This window comes from Balaenoptera acutorostrata, chromosome 18, assembly GCF_949987535.1.
Source record: "Balaenoptera acutorostrata chromosome 18, mBalAcu1.1, whole genome shotgun sequence".
NCBI lineage: Eukaryota > Metazoa > Chordata > Mammalia > Artiodactyla > Balaenopteridae > Balaenoptera > Balaenoptera acutorostrata.
In genome coordinates this window covers 62,137,327-62,161,168 of record NC_080081.1, presented here as the reverse complement: position 1 = coordinate 62,161,168, position 23,842 = coordinate 62,137,327, and the positions used below count along the sequence as shown (strand labels likewise).

The 23,842-nt window shown below is 41.2% G+C and overlaps 1 pseudogene; it reads right to left on the bottom strand.

The window, feature by feature from the left end:
• The window catches only part of LOC114238462 (calcium-responsive transactivator-like), a 40,088-nt pseudogene that overhangs the window by 13,417 nt on the left and 2,829 nt on the right, over nucleotides 1–23,842 (bottom strand).

Below are 23,842 nucleotides of genomic sequence, written 5' to 3'. Positions count from 1 at the left end.
TTCTATATATGTCAATTAGGTCAGAATTTTTAATTGAGTTGTTTAGGTCTTCTATATTCTTAATAACTTTTGCCTTTTTAAAAAACAATAAACTATTCAGCCATTGAGAGAGGTAAAGTCTCTCTTTTAGTTCTGTTGAGTTCTGCTTTGTTTATTTTCAAGCTATGTTATTGAGTGCATACAGATTTAGAATTGTGATGTCTTTCTGGTAGAATGACACTTTGATCACTGTGAAATATTCCTCTACTTTAGAATTGCTATATGTTTCATGTATAGAAAAAAGACTGGATCATATAAAAAATATGTTACCCTGGATTACTCTGGGAGTTCTAATTATAGATGATTATTTTCTTTTTTTACCTTATTTATATTTTCCTATTTATTACAGTGAGCAAGTGTAACTTTTATAATGATAAAAAATATGAAATTTACTTTAGAAAACACAATAGCAGACAGTAGCTTCAAGTTTCTCCTGTACATAACCAAGTAATTAAAGGGATGCTTGGGCATATGCAGCAGGACTTCCTTGGTTTAAATATCAAGCAATTCCACTTCTGCTCCTCCTGAGTGAATCCCTATGTTTATCTCATCTAGATGCTCTCATATGGAACTCTGACAGGTATAAAGGGTGGGCATGCATGCACACACACACACACACACACACACACACACACACACCTCTTCTTGACATTTTTAACTCTGGAGCTTTTAGAAAAGTTGACAATAAGATTTAAATAAGATTTAAAGTGTCATTAATAGGCATTTTGTCCCTTCTTTATTAGTAGATATTTTGGCATCATTTATTTCATCTTTGGGAAGCAATCCAAACAAACAAACAAATTCCAAAACAGAACTCTCAATTATCATGCTTGAGAGAATATGGAATTAAAACTGATAATCAAAATATACAAATAATCTCATATTTTATGTAAGTAATAGTTGTCATATATTTCCCCAGTTAGCATTTACCAGAATCATCATTTTTGAAGGGGGAAAATCATAGCAGTTAACATTATTGAGCACTTAATTCTGTGTCAGCCACAACTGTAAACTCTTAATCTTCACAAATCCCTGTGTCATAGATAATATTCTTGTTCCCATTTTACAGATGGGGCAATTGAGGTACAGAGGATAATTAACTTGGCCATGATTAAACATCCAGCAAATGACAGAGCCAAAATTTGAACTCAGGGAGTTTGGGGCATCCTCTTTAATACTATATTATATCATAGCAGAATTATAGGAAGGAAATTAGTGTTCTAGAGTTGGGAAGTCAAATAGAGTTGGGATTATTCGTTCTGGTGAAGGAAACATGGCTTAAGACTCAAGTGAGGACTTCAGTCTGTGGCAGGAATCCCTGAGGGGCTGTGAATGGGTCAGAGAAAGGCTGGTGGGTCTGAGAGGAGCTCCAGAATGTGCTGGTCTGTTCTGGGGGACATTACTGCCCAATGAGGAGACTTCAACTTGTCTTGGAAACCACAACACTTCAGGAATCCGGTTTTGCTGCCTTCCAAGGAACACTGAGGCTCCACCCTTATCGCCCCAACCTGTGGCTGCCCAGCTTGCTGCAAATTCCTTGATTTCTAGCTGGAATCTGCAAGGCATGAGTTAGGTAAAAACAATTCTCTTAAGGCCCTATCACCATTCTTCCTTTCCAATTTCCTTCCTCCTCTCTGATAATCAGATTACTCATTCATCATCATCATCATCATCCTCATCATCCTCATTATCATCCTAGTATTTATTAAACCCCTGGTGTACACCTGGCAAAGTATTAAGAATTTCTACTGCATTATCTCATTTAGCTCTTACAGCCCCCTTAGATGACTGAGTTGGGCACTGAAGCTTAGCATGGTTGTCAACTTGCTCAAGAGCTAGTAGTGGCAGAGGCAGGTTTTAAACCCAAGCTTGTCTGATCCAAAGCCTAAGTTCTTAACCCACCATGTTGTACTGCTAGAAGAATTAGTCTGGATTTATGGAGTTTAGGGCAAGTACTGGAAGGGAGAAGAGATGTGATAAATCTAAAGTCCTTCCTTATCATTACATTAGTGGCTGCTTCCTCATGAGACAGTTTGGCCACACTTGAAATCCAAAGTACTTTCCTACCATGAATCTCAGTTATGTCTTCCATCATTTAGCATTATACTTTCAGTTTGTATCTGCCCCTTTTGATATGTCTTGAGCTCCTTGAAGGAGCTCAGTTATCCTCTATTATCTAATGGAGGATTTGGCATCCAGTAGGACACAAGATTTTGTTGTAAGAGGGCAGCATGGGAGTTCACAAGTGTTGCAATCTGAACATCTGGCTTTGATATTTAATCCTGCTGCCTACAGGCTTTGCGAGACTGGGCAAGGCATTTAACCTCTCTGAGGGTCTGTGCCCCGTTTCTGGAATACGGGTGATTATTTCTTTGTAGTGTTAGGGGCTCTAAATGACCACATGTACGTGAAGACCCTTCGAAATTTGTAAAACTCACTACCTAAATGTGAAGTATATCATGAGTATCGCTGCTGTTTCCAATGTCAGCTGCTGACACTGTGCCTTTTCTGGCCCAGCTTCAAAGCATCCTGGGCTGGTTGACAGTCTCCTAAGCTCATTTGTCTCCCCAGCACCCAGCAGTGTTCCTTCAGGGTAGTAGGTGCTACTAATCAGTATTGCCCACGTCATACAGAAACTCTGCTTCATTTAGAGTTGACTGTAACAAAATCGATAGATTTGAGGTTTATATTCTTTCATGTCTTCTGCCTATGTTTGCTCTCGGTCCTAAGGAGATGTTAAATGAGCATAAATCTGGGTACCTATTCGGAAGAGGAAAGAAAGTAAGGGTCTGCACAGCTCAGGTTGCAGATAATTGGCTTCCTAGCTATTGAAGGTCAAGTACAGTGACTCATGGAAGCACAATGTTCTTCCTAACGGTCTTTATCATCCACATTTAACCTGGTTTGCTAAATGCAGCAGAGAACATAAAAACCTTAGGAAGCTGACATCTTAAAAAGCTTTTAGAAAGGAATGAATCAAAGATTCAAGAATCTCTTCAAATTTAACATTCGCCACAAATTCAACCTTCTTTTGCTTTTATTTTTTCTTATTATCAAGTTCTTCATTTGGGGGGAAAAATCTTTTTTTTTAATTCCTGTAGACATCTTCAGTCATAACAGATTCTCTCAAGATCTTCTGAAGCCTTTAAACACCTACTACTCTGTAAAGATAGATATGATTTCCAGCTGTTTTCTTTTCTTCTTTTTTTAAAAACATTTATTTATTCAAGTCAAGGTGATAGTTCTTCTGAAAGGGTTTTAGCTATACAAAGCTAACAAGGACATATTTAGTATAAACTCAACATTTTCTTTTGGCCAACCATATAAAGAACAATACAAATACTTAGAATCATTAAATTGTATGTAGAAAAAATGTTTTAAAAACTTTAAAAGGTCACCTGACCCTGTAATTCTGTTTCTAGTAAACAATCTTGAGGAAATATTGAGAGAAATGGCATTTCTTGTAATAGTGAAAAATTGGGAAAAACTCAAATGCCCAACATTAGGGAGATAGTTAAATAAATTATTGTTTATTAAATAATTTGCAGTCATTAAAATGATATTTTCCAAAAGATTAATTACAAGGAAAAATGCTAGCTAACATAATATTCAGTGAAAACCCAAGTATATATATTTTTATGTCAGAGTCATCCCTTAGAAAATATATACATATTTATGCAGAAAAAAATGACTGAAAGGAAACCCACCAATATATTAACTGAGGTTAACTGTGGGTGATGGAAATGCGTGTAAGATTCATTTTATATTTTTGTACTTAAATTTTTAATTGTAATTAATTTTAATTGTAATTAATTTAATTTTTTTGGTATTTTCCAGATTTTCTGCAATGAGAATGTTTAAAATTTACAATCAGAAAAAGTATTACTTTAAACATGCCTAACACAATATTTATAGTTATTACACTGCCAGATTCTTACATTATGATAAACGTTGAAAACTTTATATTTCTACTGATTTCAAAGAATAACAAAAAAGGACTTGGGCAGCAAAGCCTTTAACCTGCCCTGGATCCCTTCCTATACATGTTTGTTTCCTGATTTTGTCGGTCCACTTGACTGGATAGACCACAGAATTTTCTGGAAGGGTTCCATAAATCCTTCAGGCTAGTAAAGCTCTTTCCGTGTCCCCCTGTGTTGGATCCTCAATCCCAAATAGAACAGACTGGAGTTGTGGATGGGGAGGGCAGGAGGGACCAGTGACCCAGTTTAGTGCCCAGAGTTTAGTGTAGCTGTGATTATGGTAGGTCATGCGTTTCAATCCCAGCTGCGTCTGTCACTAGCCACTACCTCTCTGCAACTCAGTTTCCATGCCTGGATTAACTGGCATTACCGAGGTTAGCATGATGTCTGGCCCCATAGTAAGCACTCAGTAAAAGTTAGCTTTGACTGAACTTCAAAAGAGGTAGAACCCTTTCATCAACTCTGCAGGCCTAAGTTGGAACAGTCTCAGCAGGTGTAGTCAGCTAGCTGCCTTCTTGGTAGGAAGGAAGCAATTAACAGGTTGAATCTTGTGCTTTGTTTTCTTTGGGGGTGGGGAGGGAGGTGGGGCTCCGAAAGCCCCAGAAGGGCTGTGTCGGGGAAATGCAGAGTTGGAGGCAACAGATCAAGTGTTGTAAAAGAGGGTTCAATTTTGGAGGGGCGGTTTAGGGACAGACTTGGGCAGAGCTAGGTAACCACCATTTTAGGGGCAGCCGACTGGGGTGTTGGGAGCTGCTGCAGCTCCTGAGTTTCCCACACACCTTGGCCCAATGGACAAGGAGCGGAGGCCACCACTGCTCCCGTCACTGATACCTCCTCTCCAGCACAGTGGTCAAATGCTTCCTCCTCCTGAACCTGCAACCCAGGGAAGGCAAGGAGTAGATAATTCTGGCAACACTGATGAACTGCTTGACCTGGGAACAAACAGTACCCTCCCCACACCCCTCACCAGGGTGGAGTGTCAGGGACAAGCAGGGGAAAGTGTCACTCCTCCACTTTTTGCTGCCAAGGGTGACAGATGCTACCTCATTGGTTCAAACACGTGCTCCCATGCACTCGGGAAAGGAGGCGGTGAGAATGGTTGGCGGGGGCAGAAAAATCAGGAATTTGGCATTTTGGGTTTTGAATTGCTTAGGAAGAAATTAGTTCCCTGAATGGTCTGGAAAAGAGGATCCTTGTCCTGTGTGATGAGAAATTTTGAATTAGAAAGAAAAGTGAGGTGCTTTGCTAGTACAACATCAGAGAGTGAATTTTAGAGAAACAGGTAGAATTTCCCTTTCAAGGACGTCCAGGTGGTCCCACCGGTTCTCAGCAGACCTGAGCGGCAGAATGAGGCTAAAGACAGGTCTAGTCCTTTGCCACCTGACTGGCAGCTCAGGCTGACAGGAGAAAGGTGGTCGGCTCAAAGCCACCATTTGGCTTGGCCCATATGCGGTGGGGCAGGGACAGATTTCAACCTGGCTTGACTTTATTTATTTATTTTATTACTTTTTTTATCTTTGTTTTTTATTTTACTTTTTTTTACTGAAGTATAGCTGTACAATATTATATAAGTTACAGGTGTACAATATAGTGACTCATAATCTTCAAAGGTTATACTCCATTTATAGTTATTATAAAATACTGGCTATATTTCCCGTGTTCTACAGTATATGCTTGTAGCTTATTTTGTACCTAGTTTGTACCTCTGGGTTGACTTTAAACAGTCCCTGTTCCAGCTGCCAGGCACTGATTCTCATTCTCCAATCTAAACTTAGGTGTAGTATCGTTTTACATCCATTAAATAAGAATTGTTTTTCCACTAAGAATGTGAGGTCATGGGCCAGGATAATAATCCAGGAAAACTCAGGCCTCTGATGGAAATGGTGGATAATTGGTAGAGGAGGACGACTTAGAGAAAGTATCGCTTTTCTGTGGTTTGTAAGTTTCGAGGCAGGCAAGGTCTACCCACTCCCTGCCTCCTGGCTCTCCTACTGGCCTTTCCTTTCATCTAGAACTCTTTCTCCAGATTGTAAAAAAATAGCTTGCATTTGAAAGAAGTCATCCTACTGGATACTAACTTCTTTGGGCCTTCAAGGCTTTTTCCAGCTTTAAGAACCCTCTATTAAAATGCAAACATTCCGGGAAGGAGTAAAGTCTGCAGTGTTGACAGCTAATACCTTATCACTATCAGTCACTATCACTTTAGCAAACATTTACTGAGCCCTTACTACCTACTTATTTGTTTGTTTATTTATTTGTTCATTTGTTTATTTAAAGTTGGGTTTATTGAGGTATAATTTACATACAGTCAAATTTATGCTTTTTAATGTGCAGTTAGTTCCATGCCTTTTGAAAAAACATAGCAGTCATGTAACTAACCCTACAACCGAAGTATAAAACATTTCACTTTCGGGATGTTCCCAATACCTGGCAACAATGGACCTGTTTTCTGTCCCTGTAGTTTTGCCTTTTCCAGTCCTTATTATTAATAAAAGTAAAAATGACCTTAAACTGTATTTGGCTCTGTTTACAATCTAGTTTATTAACCATTTCCCTTGCGGAGAGCATGGATAAACTTTCAGACTCATTTCCAGTCTCAGCAGCTAGCTAGCCAAGCACTTGATCACTGGGGAGCCAGTGAACGGGAGCTGGGAAAGGAGAGAAGAGAACCAGGCAGGATGGGCATGTAGGGGGCGGGGCCGTTGCTTTAGGAAGCACTCATCTGGCCTCCAGCCCTGCAGGTGGGCAAGTCACAGAACACCCTTCACCCAGGCTCCTGGTGGCCCACTCCTCCAAAAAATAAACTCAGGTCAGAGGCAGACTGTCAGCTTTCTGAGGACCATTTGCCCCTTCTGGTCTCTATTGTCCCCTTTTCTCACTTGGTGGCATCTTCTCCGGGGTCTGCTTGTGCAGGGTCAAGGACAGCGCAGACTAGAATTAGTCTCCCACATTTCTGGCCTCAGTCCCTGGGTAGGTGACGGTGCCAGGAATAAGGGAGGAAAAGGAAGGGAAATAATATTTTTTGCACTTCAACCACATGCCAGGCACACATGATTTCATTTAGTCCTCTAGAGAATCAGATGAGCCTCTGAGCCAGAGACCAGCCCCACCCCAGCCCTGTTCTTCCACCCCTGTGACCCAGCATCAATCGTGACCATCAGTTTACCCCTTAACTCCTTCCTAACTCTCCCTTGATTTCCTCCTCACTGCTCTGTCTTCATTCAGTCTCATCATCTCTGAGAGTCTGGATGTTTACAATCATCTGTTAGGAGTCTCTCCACTCCAGTCTGGTCCTGATTTATCCGTTTCCTGGCTACCAAAGTTACTTTTCCTGAATGCAAATCGGATCATATTTGTTCCCTGCTCAGATTTCCTCTGTGACTCCCCTTTATCCTCAGCATAAAATGGCAACTCTGGCTCCTGGTAAACAAGGATGCCTGATCCAGTGCAAGCCCCTGTCCCAGCCTCCTCTGTTATGCCCAGAAATCTGCTGGTGGCCCTAGGCGACCACGTTAGTTCACGCTCATCCTCTCCCCCTCCCCTCTTCTAGCCATGCCCTGGGCTGCATGGGTCTTTCTTGTCTAGATGCGACTCCAATATTACCCTCTCTGAGGAGTCTCCCCTCTTCCCTCTCCAAAGACATTCTCGACCGCTTCTTCCCTTGTTCTTCACTAGATCCTGACAACGTTCTATCACAGCACTCAGGTGCTTATATCTCTGGCTGGTGATCACTCTTTTCCTTGCCTTCCTGCAATGCAATTCTTAGTAAATGACAAAGTCCCATTTTAAATTCTTATTTTCCACAACATGACTATCTCAAAGAGTTGAAGTTTGAACCTAGAAAATTGGCTGATACCCAAGCCCATGCTGTTTCTACTGCATAAACTGTAGAAGCACATTTGGGAAGAAAGATGATTTTATTTGGGATGTGTTGTATTTGAGATTCCTGGGGTCACTGAGGTGTCTGTGTGCAGTAGGCAATTGGAAAGGAGAGTATGAGCTCGGGAAGAAGTTTTGGGTTGGTTTTCAGTAAATAACTCTGTTTGGTAGACCTGAAGCACTCTTAGCTTTGGACACTCTTTTCCATATCATATAAAAATATATCAAAATATCTTATGTATAATAAGTAGGTAATCATATGAGTTACATTGCAGATGACTATTTCGCATGACTTGTAGGATGTTGATTAAATATTTACTCATTTCATTTTTCAGTTTTCCTCCCTTCCTCTTTCTTTTCCTCCCTCCTTTCCTTTCTTTCTCATATAGTTCCTTGACCTTTGAAAAGATATGGTACTTTTGGTACTTACTGGGAAAAATAGCCCATGTGTAAGTGGCAGCTGACCTCAGAGGAACCTCGACCTCAGAGGAACAAAAGGTGACTGGAGGTGGGGGGAGAATTAAGTCCTCCTATAACCTACATCTGCACCCAGCAAGCTGTCCCAAATAAAGAGAGAATGCAAGTAAATGTAGACTCCTCTGTAAATTCAGCTTCAAGGCAAATCTCCTAGCTCTCCCTGTAGAGAAATTCTGGTGTCTCTGCTGGGTTTGGATAAGTGATGCTTCTTTGTCAAATGAGAAGATGGCTGAGAAAATGCAACAGAACCCTAACATTTGAAGCATCCAGCAGAGGAACAGCAGTCTGGGGAGAGAGCCAAGAGGCTAGGCCGGGAAGAGAGGTATACCAGAAAGTAAAAGGTGGAGGGTTTCTAAAAAGGAAACAGTCAATAGATAGAGGAGTTCAGTAAAAAAAAAGAAAAAGAAAAAGATGGAAAACAGTCCATTGAAATAGGTAATTCAGGAACCACTGGTGGGCAGAGCCAGATTGTCTCAAGCTGACAAGGGAGAGGGAGCTAATTGAGGAGAGCAAGTGTAGACAGTATTTTAAAGACCCTAGACTATTAAGGGAAGGAAGGAAAGATACAGGGTATAACTAGATGCAACTGAAGTTTGTTTCATTTTGTAACGGGGAAGCCAAAAGATGCTCAAGGAGGCTGAGGGGGAAGGAGCCAGTGGAAAGCACGGGCCGTTGTCCGTACTCCTAGCTCAGGCCAATCCCTTTACTTCCACTCAGTCCCATCACTTCTGGACATTGCCCCAGTAATGTTCTTTTTCTCTTACCTCAGTAAGTTTTCTCCTTTCCACTGGATCTTTCCCATTCGCATACAAATCCACGAAGATTTCTCTCATCTTAGTGATTTCCCTGGTGGTCCAGCAGTTAAGACTCTGTGCTCCCAATGTAGGAGGCCCGGGTTCCATCCCTGGTCAGGGAACTAGATCCCACGTGCATGCCACAACTAAGACCTGGCACAGCCAAATAAATAAATAAATATTTTTTAAAAAACAGATTTCTCTCATCTTAAAAGCAAGCAAAATCTTTTGAATTCACTTTCCCCTTTCAAGCCATTGCGTTTTTCTCCTTCCATTCTCAACACGACACCTTGAAAGAGGTTTCTGTATTAGTTGTCTCTAACTTCTCATCCCTCATTCTCTCCTCCATTAACTCCAGTGAGTGTTGGTGGGATGGAAGGGTGTGCCCACCTTTCTATGGAAAGTTCCCCGTCAAGGTTATTAAAGATGTTAGGTGGCTAAATTCAACGGTCAGTGAATGGTCCTCATTTCCTGCTGGCCTATTTGCAGCATTTGACACGTGCAATCACTCCTATCTCTTGACACACTCTCTTCACTTGACCTCCTATCCTCATCCTCTTGTCTTTTTTTTTGTCTATACTCACTCCTATAGTGATTTCACCCTCATCTCATGACTTTAAATACTAGCCTGGACCTCTCCCCAGAGCTACAGACTGTACATCCAACTGCATGTTCAACATCTCCACTTGGTTGTCTAATTAGCATTCAAAACTGAGCTCCTGGGAGTCCATCCCATACCTGATCCTTCCGAAATCTTCCTCATCCCAGCAGATAACAACTCCATTCTTGCAGTTGTCAAAGCCCAATGCTTCAGGGTTATCTTTGACTCTTCTTTTATTCTCATACCCTGTATCTATTAACTAGCAAGTACTGTTGGTGCCCCTTCAAAATATATCCAGAATCTGATCACGTCCTGCGCCTCCACTGCTAACTCCCTAGTGACGAGGGTCTTTCCAGGCCACCATCATCTTTTACCTGGATTTGATGCATCAGCCTCCCAGCTGGGCTCCCTGCTTCTACCCTTGTGCTTTTCAATCTCTTCTCAGCACAGCAGCCAGGATGTTCCTATTAAAGTGTAATTCAGATCACATCACTCCTCTGGCCAAAATCTCCCAGTGGCTTCTCATTTCACTCAGAAGAAAAACCAGTTGCCATGACCTCTAAGACCTCACTGATCTCGTTTCATTGGTTCCTTCATATACCTAGAGCCCACATATGTCACACTTCAGGGCCTTTGCACTCGCTTCTCCTGCCTGGAATTCTTACTCCCTTGCCTCCTTCAAGTTTTAAGTATCACCGTCTTAGGGTGACACAAGTCCCTCTACTTAAAGTTGCAGCATTCTCTCCTTGACACATGACTTCCTATTCCCTGCTTTGTCTTTTTTCCTTGGGGAGAGGACTTTTGTCTGTTTTATCCCCTGTGATGGCCCCAGTGCCTAGGACAGTGCTTGGCACTTAGGATATTGAATGAATGAGATTGATAATACTGGAGGGCAGAGGGATTATTGATTGATGAAGGCTCAAAAGGGAGCATGTGGAAAGACAGATGCAAAAAACACTAAATTTTTACCTAAAGAGACAAGGCAGAGTAGGGAACCAAGAAAACTCCTGATGCCATCATTTGCAGGTTGACTGAAGCAGATCAGTACCAGTTAAGTCACCTTTCCTATGCATTTACATTTTTAAGGCTTTTATCTCTAATTGTGGTGGGACAAAAACTTTGTCCCTGTGTTAAAGGAACTGCCTGCACTATCGAGAGATTGTTGGAGATTTACTCAGAAAACACAGAAGCCTTCTTGACCCTGAAATTGTCTTACACCTGAGGTAAACCAGCTCTATTCTTGAAGACATGTCACTCTGAAGCATAAAACAGATCTTCTTATTCTTCTTCTTCTTCTCCTTCTCCTTCTCCCTCTTCTCTTCTCCTTCTCCCTCTCCCTCTCCCTCTCCTTCTCCCTCTCCCTCTTTCTCCTTCTCCTCCTTCTTCAGTAGTAGTAGTAGTAGTAGTAGTAGTAGTAGTAGTAGTAGTCGTAGCAGTAGTGTTGGCTTGCCTGGTTATGAGGCTGAATTCTAGACCTTCTAAGAACTGGTCCCATTGTTTCCTCTTCCATCCCTTGGACCCAAGGCTCATCATATCCTAAGGATTCAGAGCCAATGTTGCTGAACTCTCTTTCTTCCCTGAGTGTCCCTTTCTTCCTTTCAACATGAAAATCCTGCTGATAATTCCAGCAAATAATCACAAGCCCGAAATCACAGATTATCCTCGGCCTCAGGTCTTTAACACTTAACCTGAGGGGAAGTGGGCAATTACATAACTGCTCAAGGACAAGTGCAGGGGTGGGGGGTAGCAAAGATGGAAGGAGAGAGGACCAGGAAGGAAACGGCATGCCTAAGGGAGTACTCAGGAAACTGAGGAAGCTTGGCTATGCTTGGGGCAGGTGTACTGGTCATGATGCTCTTTGTCAGATTAATTTTATTCTAAGTTTTATCTAAGTGTAACCATGATAAAGGAACTTAGTTCCTTAGTTCTATAGGAACTAAGTGTATATGAGCCACATATGATATTGGTTTCATTATTTTGTACTCATCCTTCATATTCTTGAGTCTGCATAGTTTTGCCACTGGAAAATAAACAGGGATTATTTTCAGGAAACCAAAGACAAGCATGGTCTTCTGTGGGTGTGGTGAATTCATGAAGTTCCAGGGATTTTTAAACCCCTCCTTAATTCATCAGTAGATTACCAAGTACTTAGCAGGTTTCTGCTGTGAATGACTTGTTTTGTTACTGAAGGTGGATCATTTTGACTACTTCATGCTTTTGTTTGTTTGAACACAGGAGTAACAAATAAGGGTAATATGAATGTGAGAAGTAATGGTGGTAAAATAAAACAAGAGATACATAGGTACCCAGGTTGAGGTTGGAGAGAACTGAAATGATGTGTTTTGTTGATGCACCATAGGGACCTATGTTAAAGGACTCTTTAATGTACCTGGCTTGGGGTCCACTCTAGTAGCTTTTGATGCCAAATAGATTTTGACCTTTAGGTCTCTCAGTTTCAGAGAGAAAATTCTTAGAAGAGGTATTCTCTTAAGGGTCATTTAGACAACTCAAGCTACACAGACCTTTCTGGATTCCAGTAATGTCACAGGAACACCCTGTGATTGCTACCTGCTTATCTAAAGTTTGCCTGGTAGACCTAAGAAAATTTTTCTATTGACAGTGCAATGTGACCATCCTAGTCAAATCCCTTAAAAATATACCAGATCAGGGTTTTTATGTAACCTACAATTTATTACTCTGGGCTGCCTCTTTTATGGAAAATGAGAAGTTTATTTTAAAAACTCCTAAGTATAAAGGGCTATAAAGGTTTTATATTTCAATTTTAAATACTTAGATTCTATTCTGTAAGGATAGAACCCAGAACAAAGGTCTTAAATCAGTAATTGTATAAAATGGAGGCATATTAAAGATTAATCTCATTCGCATTACTTATTGTGGCCCATGTTTTATTTCTAATATTCCTTCCTGTTTAGATGTGGTCAAAATACTAGAGTTCATTCTACAGCATATAGCTGTTCGGTCCCACAGGTTGTTCCCACTGGTGGTGGGTGGCTCTGTGTTACTGATTTTGGTCACTTCATACTCATATATAAGCCGTATTATTAATGTAAAGAGGATATGGGGTCAAACACACACATTTAATGTTGTATTTGGATCTTGGAGCCTCCACAGGATTTGAAATATGAAATTTAATCTTTCAGTATTCTATAAAGAAAAAACAATATTGTTTCTTGTAAAAATACAGCCCGAATAAAAGTTGAAACCTCAGCTTCCTACCACTAAGTTCCCTCCCTCCATTTAAAACATGGTTTCTTATCAAAAGAAATAAACTTTGAGAAGTTAATTTGGTTCCAGAGAAATCCTGTGGTTTCTTCTTATATTGTATACATGTTGAATGAGGTACTTGTTGAAAGGTATTGGATCCAAAATAACAAAAGAAGAATGGAAGTGAATTTATTATTTTTCGTATTCTCTTTACTCTTCTTTCTGAGAGTAGGAAGGAGGGGCAGTGTCTCTGCATCACACATGAAACAAAATAATGAGTTCGTTGGACATACTACTTTGAAGTAGCCCAAAGCCCAGGTTTCCCTGGAGAAATGCCCAAGTGAATGCATATCCCAGAGAATATGCTAGGCTTTTCAAGTAAGATAACCTGGGGATTCCCTTTTCACAGCTCTGGCCACATGGGACTTAGAAACAAAACAAAACAAAACAAAACAAAACAAAAGAGAAGCCCTCTTGTTTCATTTTCCCAGGGCTAAACGAAGCCTTAATTATCTCTTATTTCTAGCTCCTTGTATGACACCCACACTGTAGTTGTTGCTTCTCTTAGCAGTTTGCCCTCTCACACCGCAGGGCAGGGCCTTAGGCTTGGTTCCTGACCCTAAATAAGCATTTGAGATGGAGTGGTTGATACATCAAAGAAATGGATTTTCCAGTGAAAAGGAAACTTATCCTTTCAAATGAATTTGGATTTTCCTTTCCTCTCCCCTGTCTCTGTTTAGAAATATGTTTAGTTTATTTTAAGAAACTTTACACTTGTATGTCAGTAACAATGACTTCTCAGTTTAGACTTGAGAAATGCTTCTGTGTCCCAACTTTTAGAGAAAAATTAGAGTCAACTCTCCATGAACTTGGGAGTAACGAGTTAGTGCAGTGGTTTTCCGGCTCCTCAGACTCAGGGCCTCCCTTTATATAACGTATTTTGAGATGCCCTTTTCCTATTCTGAAATGAAATTCTCAGGTAATGCAATCTAACTGTACGCATAATAAAAAATAAATATGAAATACCAGTTGTAACATGAAAGAGAAATATAAAGAATATAACTTGAAACAATATATATGTCAATATGTAAAGGGCTAAACTGGAAGATAAATTTCACAAATTTCCAAAACACTTCACGGGGAGGAGAACTAAGCTGGGTGAGACCACTTAGTGCTCTGTCCTCACTGGTGTTGGACGGTGCGATGAATGAGTTGAGAAATAAGTTCTTTGTGACTTAGAGCAGGTTACCTTTTTTCTCTGAGCCTGAGTGTCCTCATATTTAAATGAGGACACTACTTATTTCACAGGAATGTTGTTTGTATTACCTAAACATTACATATGAAGCACCTAGGACCACGTCTAGCCCACAGCAGGATCTCAGTGAATATTGATTCTCATCATTTCTTTCCGGGAGGATTCAAAGTTACTGCGAGTCCAAGGGTTATTTGCCCTCTTTGCAAGCTTTACCCAGTAGGGCTTAGTGTTTTTCTACTGGGGGAAATGAGAAGTGGGAGTAATTCAAAGACTGAGCTGTTAAAGAAACACTGACTTTTACTGCTCCCCTCCACCCCCGCTCCCACCCCTTCTCCAAGTAGATGAAATAAATATGGGTCAAACTGCCCTTTCTTCTCTACAGCCCAGTGTTTTCATGCTAGGGACCTTATGCAGATTCCAACTACCTGTCATTGGAGGTAAGGGCACTTTGCAAGCTGTTGTTAGGTGATTGAGGACTGGATTGTGATTTGGAAAGCAGTCCCAAGTCTCTGCTTCTCTAGGATAATAGTTTATGAGGGTGAGCCATTTGTAGGGGCAGGTGGAGCTGGTGGAGAAGGACAGAGGTAAATTGTTCCTCCATTCTCTGCTAGTCATGCTATTAGCATCCTATGCTAACTATAAAGCAGAAATCAAGGAGTTTTCCTTTTTAATCTCTAGAAAGAATTTGCCAGTTGCTTTTTTAAACTATTAGCCTCCAAGTAAAATCCTCTAAAATATCTTGGAGGTGAAACATGTAGCTCTCTTAAGAAAACAATTCAGGTATAGTCTAAGTTTGCAGTTCAGGAAAAAATTATTTTTTAGTGAATTGAGAGGAAATTTTAAAGGTAGACTTTCTTCCGCCTGTTCATTTAGAAATCCTTGGCAAACAATGATGTTTTAACCACCGTGTTTTCACGTTTTAGAAATCGTAGCAGAATGAAGTCCTTATTCTGCATAGCAAAATAAGATCCTTTAAAAATTATCTGGAGCAGCAAAATGTCATCCCCTATTTTATACCCTCATAAACAACCTCAGTTGGATGAAAAGCATTTGCGGAGGGGCAGGCCTCTCTGGTTACTGCCTCTCCTAGGTTTCCCTTCTCTGTTTGATTCTCCTTTTCGATAAGAGATCAGGTAACCATGACAACACTGCACAGTGGAAGTCCTTTCATTTTTGTGCTTTACATAATCCTGAAAATAAATCTGCTATCTCTTTGACATTTGCTTCCGTTTCTTACAAACTTTTTTTCTTTAATCTTAAAACAGTATTTCCTGAAAAGAAACTTGCTACTTCAGAGGATTTGCTGCCACCATTGTGACTTCCTATTAGTAGCAGGTTTGACTTTGCATTCTCTGGGGCTTGGATTCCCGCTGTAGATTCTCCCCGTACACACTTCAAACTAAATTGTAGCTCTATTATCCAGTTATTGAAGACTAGCAAGACTGTGATGGTTCACAGGGGTCTTTTCTGATTTAAGGCTCACACAGGTCAAGTCCGTATCATCCAAAATGGCAGCCGTTGTTATTAGGCGAGTCCCTAAAACTCAGCATCACAGGGCTGGTTTCATAAGGATAATTCTGGTAGGACACTTCCTAAAGTCCACGGTGGATATGAAGCACTGATTTTACACTCAAATTTTGACAGTGTGAAAAGATACCAATAGTTTGACCTAATATTTCTTGAAAAATCAAGACTCCAACATAATTTAATATATGAATCTTGACCATCTGCCTTTGAAATGAGAATATGTATTGTACCTACTTGGAAATGTTAGAATTTTGAGCCATCCCAAAAGACTGATTTATTCCTCCCTTCCTTCCTTCCTTTTTTTTTTCTTCCTCTCTCCCTCCCTTTGTCCCCACCCCCCTCTCTCTTTCTTTCTTTCTTTCTTTCTCCTATCAGTGAGAAGAAAGATTTGATTCCCTGCTGTAAATTCTGGAGACTTCCAGACTTCCATAGTAATGAAGGTTTCTCCTACAATAAAAGGAAATGACTCAGTTTTTTTGTTTTTGTTTTCTGCATTAATGGCTTCATGGAGATTCAGACAAGTCAAATGCTGTATGGTTCTTGGTTGGATGGGAGGGAAGTTATCATTAGGGTCAGAATCAGGTCACTGTTTTGAAAGCAGACCTAGTTCTTACCATTACCCACTGGCTTGGATTGTGTTCAAGCAAACTGTTATTGATTTGATTTATTTCCCTAATGGTTGCTTTCTGCTCTCTCTCAGGATCTTTAATGTACAAAACACATAGAGCTTTCCCCTGCATGTCTGCCGATTGAGTGTTATTGAGTTTAATGAGTCTATTCAACAACACCCAACTCTCCAGTCTTTATTCAGACAATCTCCTGGGAGTTGGAGCTCAGAGAAAGGACTGCGGAAAAAAGCCCACTAATTTGGTGAAAACCTTATATTTCCTTTTAAGGACAAGTTTGTTCTCCCTGGAACATGTGATGGTCTGTGTGTAATTACATGAAGTGTAATCGTATCGTTGTCGTTCGAAATGACTGGACATTCAAACGACCTTTATTCAGAATGACTGGGATAAGCTCAGGCCTCCATGTACACTGCAGGGGTTGTGCCCTGACTAAGGGTGGTAGCAGAGAGTGAGAGTAAATCCAGTCTGTTCAGCGTCAGCTCAGGGGGAAGGTGCCTTTTTCTAATTCCCAAAAAGACCCTGTCTGTGGTGGCCTTGGGTGAAGTGGTTTCGGTACATTACTGTCCATACTTGACCACCCGAATGAACAGTGTCTCACCATCAGGATGCTATAATGATGAGCAGGGGAAAAGAATGAGAAGATATAAGGTGGAAGTAAAAGGAAAAATAAATGCACAGACATCTGAGTATCTTAACCTCAGACTGTTAGATTACTGATATCAGATTGCATTCCAGATTTGGTGTGACCTAGGGGGCCTCTTTGTATTACTTCCATCTCTGTGATTTTGATTCCTCATCTTCAGTGGGGACAATCCTAACTTATAGAACTGTCGTGAGGCTTCCTTGAGATAATGAACATAAAGCTCTTAGGGCAGTGCTCAGCCAATTGTAAGTGCTCAATAAATGCTTTTAGGATTGTCACTCCCCTCTCCCAACCCCTGAATATAATTCTTAGTCTTTATTTGCCGCTTTGTAGGGACTGATAATGAGCCTGTGACACCTCATGGGGTAAAGGGAGAAGAGGAGGAAGGGAAACTAGAGTGTGGGTAATGAATAAACTACATTGGGACGGGACTCGAAGCATTTAGGGCTGCAAGGAGATTTAATCAGCAACACATTTAACCAAGAAGAATCTTTAAAACTCAAACTAGATTGATTAAGGTTTTTTTATTTTTATTTTTGGATGTCACATCTTGTGATTCAAAATACAGATTTCTCTGAAGGTGGTGAAGAGCTTGCTTCTGATAATTATTGCTTGTGAATTCAAAAAGTAGAGGGCAGGTCGTATTTACTTCTCTGTCTGACTATCAAGACTGTCACTTGCATCAAAGGAGGAGCAAGTCTCCTGTCTCTTGCTGTCCAGTGAGGTCATCTGATCCCCGTATCCACTACGCACACCGACCTTCAAATACTCAAGGGAGCAGGGCCAAGGCCCTCCTCTGTCCACATTTTAATATGGCATATGTATTTTTCTCTTTTCAAAACTTAACTGGAAACCAGCTGGCTTTACAACTAGATATTCAGCCTTAATAGTTTCCCATGAATACTCTCTATGCTGTATTTATAATCTATTTAAGCTCTCTAGTGATGGGGAAATTCAGGGCTCAGAAAACATGCTTACTTGCTCTAAACAAAATGCCACAATGCCATCTTCAAAGCCTCTGAGAGCCATCTGATGCAAATGTATCTAATTTGGTCATTCTTTGAACTTGCTGAATTGAAATACTGTATAGGAGTCCCTAGTTTTAAGCTAATTTGGTTTTTTGTTTGTTTGGGGATTTTTTTTTTTTTTTGACAGCTGCAAGAATGGCAGAAAAAGCACTGGCCCAGAGTTGGACCTGGGCTGTAGAACCTGGTCTACTAACTGTGATCTTGGGCACAATGTCTTCCAGCCTCAGTTTTGTCATACGTGAAATGGGAGGTTGAACAGTTGTCTTTAACAGGGCTGGCTTTAGAGTATGTGAGGCCCAGTGTAAAACCAAAATATGGGACCCCTTGTTCAAAAAGTAGAAAAAAAGTGCTATTAAAGGTATATAAAGTAACACATTTTCCTTTCTTCCATGGTCTCTCAACTTGTCACGGTGGTTTTTTTGTTTTGTTTTTTTGTTTTTTGGTTGCACCACGTGGCTTGTGGGATCTTAGCTCCCTGACCAGGGATTGAACCCATGCCCCCTGCAGTGGAAGAACGGAGTCCTAACCATTGGACTGCCAAGGAAGTCCCAGTCATGGCCTTTTTTAATTTGCTATTTAATGTCATTTTAAGTAAAGAAAAATCAGAATTTTAAATTATTAATATGAATTTTTATCATTCATCTGTATATTATGCAGTTTTTCAATACCAATTGAGAGCGTTTAACTCCTATGGAATCACTGATATACAATTAGTATTTCATAGCTGTTACATGCATATGTCTTTCATTCTTAGAATAGTGATAACAGCGCACAGAACTAACTCAACTGCTTTCATTTCACTTCTTAATATGTAATATTAATTACATTCCATCAACACCCTCTACTTTCAGTTTACTGTTGGGTAAGGAGGGATGGAAAGGAAAGGGAACCAGGGATTGCCCTTTCTTCTATGTCATCATTTTCAGCGGAAGTGGTTGGCTGATAACAGGGAAGTAAGACAAGTCAGAAGGGATGTGATAGTGTTTCTTGGTTGTTCCTACTTCTTAGAATTCCTTTGCCATCTTTCTGTGTTGGAAGCAAGTTCTATTTCAAACAAAAAGTGTGGTAACTTGGGGGCTATCATTCCTTTTCCCCCACCTACTTAATTGTAGAAGGAACACGGTTACCTCGTGTTCCCTCTGAGCCTTGTGGAACCCCCATGCGTCGTGAGTCACCAGAATTCTGTGCTTTTAGGACATCAGGAGTGCTATCTGCTATACGTGAAGGGGGCGGCAAGGAACTCTGGACACACGTAATGCACCTACCTCCTCTGCTCCCGCACGTGCCCCATTATCCCATTGGCTTTCACTTACAAAACACAGGTTCAAAGATGAAATAATTAAGAATTTCAAGATGGATGGTAATCACACACCATAAAACAGAGGGAGGGGTCCTTCTGAGTGCAGGGCTCTGTGTGACTCCACAGTCCTCACAGGTCCCTGAAGCCTGCCCTGATCTTTAAATCTCTAGATCCCATATAATCATCTAATTGCCATCATGACCTTATTCATTCCTGGACACGTTTTTATCTTTGGAGAGTGACTTTTTAGAGCGACTCCAACTTAAGGAATTGCTGATCTGGTCATAACATTAAGGAAAATCAGCCTATTAAAGTATATTTTATGTAACTTTACATACATATAATTCACTCACTGCAAATGAACAGTTTGATCATTTTTAGCAGATTTAGCCAGTTGTGCACCCATCACCTCAATCCACTTTTAGAACACTGCCATAACCCCCCAAAGTTACCTTGTGCCCACCGCAGTCCATTCCCATCCCCACCCCAGCCCAGGCACCACTGCCCATCACGACATATTTATACAGCAACCTCCTTGGACAAAATATGCTGTGGCAGTTCTGGGTCTATTAGGCAACTAGCAATTCAGACACAAGGGCAAAATTCCAGAAACATTGGCTCCTGTAAGGATTCCCAAGGCATGGGAATTGGTTGGGAAGGACTTGGGCCACCACTGGCCTATGAAAGTGCCTTTGGGTGGATTTAAAAAGTGTGCCTTCTTCAGACAGAGGCAGTTCCATGGCTTGGAGAGCAGAGCCTGGGCTACATTTTCATCTCCACTTCACCCACCACCTCCACTCACGGCCTGGGGCTCCTTTGCCGGATACAACCTGGAGGTATAACCCAGTGGTCTTAGGAAAAGTACTGGTATCAAGAGTGGGGAAGGACAGCTTAGACCCTCCTCTATACACATGTAGGCAACTTATTAACGTCTCTGAGCCTCTATTTCCACATCTACACAGTAAAGACAGTAGAATTTACCTTGCAGAGTTGTCGGGGGACAGCGTGGCATGAGGCATAACGCATTTAAAGACTCTGAAGTGTGCACAATGCTCCAAACCATTAGCAGTTGTTTTTATTGGCTGAAAAATATCACAGGTGCTAGGGTTTCCCTGGTGGCGCAGTGGTTAAGAATCCGTCTGCCAATGCAGGGGACACAGGTTCGATCCCTGGTCCGGGAAGATCCCACATGCCGCGGAGCAACTAAGCCCGTGCGCCACAACTACTGAGCCTGCGCTCTAGAGCCCGCGAGCCACAACTACTGAGCCCGCGTGCCTAGAGCCCATGCTCCACAACAAGAGAAGCCACCGCAATGAGAAGCCCGCGCACCGCAACAAAGAGGAGCCCCTGCCCGCTGCAACTAGAGAAAGCCCGTGTGCAGCAACGAAGACCCAACTCAGCCAAAAATAAAATAAATAACTATTTTTTTTTAAAGTATCACAAGTGCTATTATTTTCAGCACTGTATCCCAGGAGCAACAGCACTCCAGGGGTGTCTCGCTCCCTCATTACCGCATGTTTTCAACTGAGTACATTGATAGACTATACCCCCAACTCTATTTCCAATTTTAGAACAAACAATTAACAGGTACATAGAATTTCATTTTAAAAATTCCCTCCTTGGACAACTTTGCTGGAACATGGCTTCTCCACGAGTCTGCCCTTCGTTTTTTCCTTCCTATTTTTCCTTTCATTTAACCAAAAAGCTTTTAAAATGCAGGAAGGGCTCTGCCAATAGCTAGTTTTTTCACTCTGGCCAAGTCATTTGACTTCTCTGGGTATCAATTTCCTCGTTTATTTATATTGATTGATTGATTGATTGATTGATTGCTGTGTTGGGTCTTCGTTTCCGTGCGAGGGCTTTCTCCAGTTGCGGCGAGCGGGGGCCACTCTTCATCGCGGTGCGCGGGCCTCTCACTATCGCGGCCTCTCTTGTTGCAGAGCACAGGCTCCAGACGCACAGGCTCAGCAGTTGTGACGCACAGGCTCAGCAGTTGTGGCTCACGGGCCCATTTGCTCCGCGGCATGTGGGATCTTCCCAGACCAGGGCTTGAACCCGTGTCCCCTGCATTGGCAGGCAGATTCTCAACCACTGCGCCACCAGGGAAGCCCCAATTTCCTCGTTTATTAAATGGAGAGGATGGACTACAGATATTCTAAGGGTTTCTTCCAGTTCTAAAATGCTATGGTCAGTGCTTACCACTGGGGAAAAAGGAAACACACAAAGAAAAGCCATTGTCTTTTTAAATAGGACTTCTTCTTACCATGTCTTTCTATTCCTTTTTTTTTTTTTCTATTTGCAATAAGATTGGTAGGTATTGTAACTGAACAAATCCCAGCTGTGACCTCATAGTAGGAAGGAGCATCAACATTTGGGTCCTTCCCTCTCTGAGTCTTTGAAAATTGATGGGAAGCAACCTCCTGACTCAATGTGGCCCCTGGGTGTCATCATGGAGTAAGTAGCACAGGTTTGCTGTGAAAAAGGGAGAGGAGGTGAGGAGCAGCGAGAACAGAGTCTGCACTGGGCAGATGATGCCCCCATGTGTGTCCTGGCAGGTGGAAGTGCTGTAATCATTCTTTATCCTTGACTCCGAATTACAACAGGACTGGACTGAATTTAGAGCCTTTTCTGGTTAAAAAAATAATTAAGGAAAGTTTTGCCCTTTTTATGAATGACATCTCTGCCTTTCTTTTTATAATGAGAAGTAATTTAAAAAATAGAGATGACTTGTGTCTACAGAAGTGAAAGGGACTTTGAAAAGGATTCAAGTGCAATTCTTTCTTTTTAAAACTTCTTACTATGGAATACCCAAAACCAGAGAGAACAGCATATGATAACAATCAGCCATCACCCACATTCAGCAGTTATCACTCTGGCCAATCTTGTTTCATCTGCAGTGTTGCCGCTACTCACCACCACCCCGTAGATTATTCTGCGATAAATCCCAGACGTCATATCATTTCATCTTCAATGCTTTAGTATATATCTCTAAAATGTAAGTACTTTTTAATAAAAACACAATCAGAATATAAGTATCATGCCTAAAAAAAAGAGAACAACAGTTGGTTAATATCAGCAAGTAGTCAGTAGTCCTCTTTTCCCAATTATATACCTCTTTTCACAGTTGGTTTAGGGTCCAAATAAGGTCCATATATTGCAGTTTGTAAATTTGTCTCATAAGTCTCTAATCCAGTGGTTCTCAATGTGTGGTCCCCAGATAAGCAGCATCAGTACCATCTAGGATCTACTTAGAAATGCAGTTTCCCTGGCATTAGCCGAGACCTACTGAATTAGAAACTCTGGAGGTGGGATACCACAAGCTGCCCTCCAGGTGATTCTGATATAAACTAAAGTTTGAAAAGCGCTGCTCTAATCTTTAGGTTTCTCTCTCTCTCCCTACCTCTCAATTTATCTGTTGAAGAAACTGATCATATGTCCTATATACTTCTCCATAGGTTGGATCTTGCTGATTGTGTTTCTATAGTAATTTAACAATTCTTTCTTAAGCAAACTGAATAATAGTACATATGCTCAGTCCACATGGATCAATTCACATAGATATTAAACAGTCAGCATGATGAGCTGCCATCAGTTGACAGTATTAGTTACTGTCTGTTCTGTCAGTTTGAAAGTGTGACTAAGAGAAGCCAATGTATGTTTTGAAACTATTCGAACTTTATTTTTGTTATTAGAATTAGAACTATTGCATTTTTGGACTTGATAGTATGACTACTAATCCAAATTACAGGCTTATTAACACACTATTAAAAAGCTGACACATCCAGTGGCATGGTGGGAGGCCAGCTCTTTGGCTCTCCCCTTCCATCCCCCTGACCCACTCCCAATTTATAGAGTCTCTTTGGTGTAAACACTCGCCTGGGGTTGATTTCAGGCTACCAGTGTGATGTCACTGACTTGGGAAGACACAGGCACAGTCAGCAATCAAGAGCCAACAGGAGCTGGCTCCAACCCACCACTGGCACAGCCTTTTAGCATCTGGTCTTAATGGCCACAATAACTTGGGTAGTTTAGGCAAAACCCACTATTTTCCTTCAGCTGTGTGAATCTAAACTAAGGTTCATGTGATAGTTAATTTTACTTGTCAGCTTGGCTGGGCCACATGTCCAGATATTTGGTCAAACATTATTTTAGATATTTCTGTGAAGATGTTTTTTGGATGAGATTAACATTTAAATCAGTGGACTTTGAGTAAAGCAGATTGCCCTCTACAATGTGGGCGAGCCTCATCTAATCAGTTGAAGGGCTTAACAAAATGAAGAATGACTTTCCCTGAGGCAGAGAAAATTCTGCCTGCAGTCTGCCTTTGGACTCAATCTGCAATACCAGTTCTTCTCTGTGTCTCCAGCCTGCTGACCTGTCCTGCAAATTTTGGACTTACCAAGCCTACACAATCATGTGAGCCAGTTCCTTAAAATAAACTTTCTCTCTCGCTTTCTCTCTTTCT